Source organism: Schistocerca serialis, unplaced genomic scaffold (genome assembly GCF_023864345.2).
Source record: "Schistocerca serialis cubense isolate TAMUIC-IGC-003099 unplaced genomic scaffold, iqSchSeri2.2 HiC_scaffold_661, whole genome shotgun sequence".
Classification (NCBI taxonomy): domain Eukaryota; kingdom Metazoa; phylum Arthropoda; class Insecta; order Orthoptera; family Acrididae; genus Schistocerca; species Schistocerca serialis.
This window is the reverse complement of record NW_026048257.1, coordinates 314463-318271: the sequence shown is the minus strand read 5'-3', so window position 1 is coordinate 318271 and position 3809 is coordinate 314463.

The following is a 3809-nucleotide window of genomic DNA, read 5'->3' as shown; positions in this document are numbered from 1 at the left end:
GACACAGACACAGAGACACACAGATTGGAAAGGGAGGGTGCGCGGTAGTAGTTGGGAATGTGCGTACCGTGCGGGATGGGAGTGGGCGAGGAACACGGTCGTGGCCCCTGTTTTGGGTGCGTGTGATGACGTCGGTGTGTTGTGGGAAGGGAAGGTGCTGTGGCGGCGGCGCGTAATGGGCGTAGGCCGAAAAGAGAAAGGAACGTGGGCAGTGTGTTGGCAAGCGTCGGTTCGACTGCGACGTTGATGGGCAGGGCAGGGCAGGGCAGGGCAGGGCAGGGCAGGGCAGGGCAAGGTTAATGGTGGTAGGAGTAGGCGTGTGGGCGCAAAAAATCTGCCGCTGCAGGCGGTGCCGTAACCGCCATGGCGGGAAGGAGAGAGGGCCAAAGAAAGAAAGAAGAAAACAAAAAAAAAAAAAAAAAAAAGGAGGGGGGGGCGAAAGTGGAGAGGCGGTGGTGTGAGAAGGGCGGGGGCGGAAGGAAGGCAGGAAGGACAAGAGGCGAGGCGACGGCTTGCTTTGTGTATCGGTCGGTCTCTGGCTATGCTTCGTTTTCTGCAGCAGGGTCGGTGCGCGGCGTGGCTCGCGGCAGTGGGAACGCCTGGTGGCTGGACGGCCAGCAATGCGGTTGGATGGGCGGCCACAGCACCGCACCTGTGCCCGAGGAGGAGACGCTGGCGGCGGGCCCTGAGGTGAGGCCGGCTCGGCTGGGGCTGTGGATGTGTAGGTGTGCGCCGCTGCTGCAACAACGAGTAAAACGCGAGAAGAAGGGATGGCGGTAGAGAGAGAGAGAGAAAAAAAAAAGGTCGTGTTGTGTTGATGCGCAGGCAGACGCGTACAGAGGGACGAGCCCGGTCTGCAGCAGGGTGTGGCCGTGCCGAGTGCAGAGCAGCGGCGGCTCGGTTCGGTTCGGCCCGGCCCGGCGGGCCGCGCTGTTGTCGCGGACGTGAGCGCCCCCTGGCGGGTGGCCGGAGGCGGCGCGGCGTGTTGGACGTGTGGCTGGTGGCAGTGCACAATTTGCGAGTGGCTGGCGGTGTGGTGTGGCGGTTGGCGCGTCGGGCGGCGGAGAGGTATGTGTTGCGGGCGCCCTTTGCTGCGCTGCGTCGTTGCGTGTGCCGTACAGGGCGGGCGCTTGTCGACTGTGTGGCGAATTGGCGTGAAACGGCTGCCGAGAGGTGTGTGGTAGCGAGCCGGTCGGTGGTGTCAGTGCGAAGGGGAATGTGCGTGCGTGTTTGGCGGTTTCGGTGTGCTTTTTGCGGCGTGAGAGTGGGAATTAGTGGGGCCGGCTGTTGTGTTGGTTCCTTGTGTCTTGTGTCGCGTAGCTTGATGGCAACGTGGAAGGACGCCGGTTTCGTTTTCGTTTCGAGCCTTGCGTGGCGTGTGGTTGTCGACGTTGACTGGTTGGCGTGTGCCGATGCACGTGCATGTGTGGGTCGCGAGTGCGTTTTTGGCTGGCTGTGTGTGTGTGTGTGTGTGTGTGTTTTGGGGGGGAAGGGGGAGGCGGTGGTGAAAGTGCAGTCGTCGGGTGGGGCTGGGGCTGTGCGTCGTGGCGGAAAGGTGGTAGGTTGCGGGAAGCGAGCCCGTCGTTGACGGTGTCGCGTGAGTTGTGAATCGAGTGGGGCGCGGGGCGCGGGACAGGAGCAGCGTGCCGCTGCGTCGTGGTCGTCAGCAGAGGCTGTGCGTGTGCTTGTCCTTTTTGTGGGCGGTTCGTGCGAGGCGTTTTTGTTTTGTGTTGCCCTAGTTGTTAGTTTATTTTGTTTGTGTTTGTTATTTTGAGACGACGACTGGTTGGTGGCGTGCGCGCGAAGTGGCGGTGTGCGCTTCCCGTGTCGTTTGTGTTGTTTTGTTTTTTTGTTTTTGTGTGTTTTTTTTTTTGCACTGGGCCCCGGTGGGTGGGTGCGTGTGTGTCGATTGCCGGCTGGCGAAAGGTGCGCCATCGGCGGGGTGGGTCGCCGGCACAAGTAGAGGCGGCGGCGTTGTTGCTGTTGTTGTTGTGTGGTGTTTGTTTTGTTCGGCTGTGTCGGCGAGCTGTGTTGCGGTGCGTGTGAATGGTGGTGCAAAAGTGCTGGCGTTGGGGCTGCGACTGCGACGGCGGCGAGCCGCGGGCGCGCCATTGATAGTGATGTTGTGAACAGCGGCTGTGTACGGTAGTGGTGTTGTTGTAGCACGACGTGCATCCGGGCCGGCGCGGAAAGCGCAGTTGCGGGCGGTTGCCCTTCGGTGCCAGCCATGTCGCGTGAGCGGCGGGTTGCTCTGGTGTCGACACGTGGTGCTCTGGGTTGTTGTGTGGTGCCCTTTGGCCGGTGGGGGTGGTTCGCGTGTGTCTGGTTCGCGCTCGGTGTCTGGTCGTGGTCGTGCTGCTCCCCCGTCTGTCGGCGGTTTCCGACGTCGTCTGTACGTTTTTGTTCGTTTGCGGCGTGCCTGCCGACGTCGTCCCGTCGCGACCTTTCAACCGAAAGTGTGGCGCCCGAAGGTGAACGAACGTAACCCTGACCTCGGCGCTTTACGCTGAGCCGAGCGAACCGAACCGAACCGAACCTAACCTGTGGTGTGGCGAGGTGAGCTCAGCCTGTGAGCCCCTAACGTCTACGTAAGGTAAGCTGTCCGGCTCACGCCTCACGTTTGAACGCTTTTTTAACCTACGTTTGACGCTTCTTAACCTAGCACTGACCCCTTAACCTAACCTAACGTGTAACCTAACCTAACCTAACCTAACCTCTGACGCCTGACGTGTTTGAATGCTTAACCTAAGTTTGACGCTTAACCTAACCCAAGTCCCCTTAACCTAACCCACGTCCACCTAACCTAACCTAACGTAGACGTGTAAACGTAATGTGTAACGCGTAACGTGTAAGGTCGGCTGTCGTGTGTGCTTGACGGCAGATTGGGTTGGTCTGTAGATTCGGATTGCGGTTTGCCTCGGTCGAGGGGTTGTGGGTCGGAAGCGGCGAGGGGCGGCGGCGCCTGTTGCGCAGGCGGCGTCCGTTTGCGGCGGGCAATTGTTGAGAAACGGCTGTGAATGTTGGCGGGCGAGAGGAGGAGGACGGCGCGCGATGTGGCCCGACGGCTGCGGGCCGATCGGGAAACGGCGGGAGGGCGACGGAAGGCGATGGGGCGGCGGAGGCGCGTTTGCACGGCCGTCATCGCCGCACGCCTCGGCTTGTGTGGCTGTGGCGCCGGCCGCGCTGGCCGGGCTGCCGCGGCGACGGTGTGGGAGTTTTGCCGAAGGTTTGGCCATTGTGGCGGGTCGTCGGCTGGGGCTGTGGGGGCGGCATTTGGGCGGGGGCGGCGATTCTCGGCGGGCCGACCCAGGCTGTAGCGCGCGGTAGCTGCAGTTTGGCCGTGGTTTGCGGCGCTGCCGTGGCGACTGGTTGGCGACTGTGGTGTGGCTGTGTGTAGCCCCATCCTCGGTGGTTTGAAAGGCGCGGGCGGTTGTGGCGCAGGTTTGGGGCTGCTCCGCACAGGCTGTCGGACGTTGGGCGGTAGCAAGCGCGGGAGGCGCGGCGCGGCGGCGCGCAGAGTGGCGGCCGCTCTCTCGGCCGTCCGCGCCCGCCCGCGACACTGGCTGGGCCTTGTGATTCTCTGCTCTGCTGCTGTGCTGTGCTTGCGTGCCTGCCGTCCCGCTCGCTCTCGCTGTGTGTTACGCGCGTCGTCGAAATGGCAGATCAGGCGGCTACGAACGAGACTGCTGCGGCACCCGCCGCCACCGGCACTACGAAGAAGGCCAAGTCTGCGTCGTCTGCGAAGAAGCCGCGCGCCAAGCCTGCGCACCCGCGCACCTCTGAGATGGTGACGGCCGCCATCAAGAGTC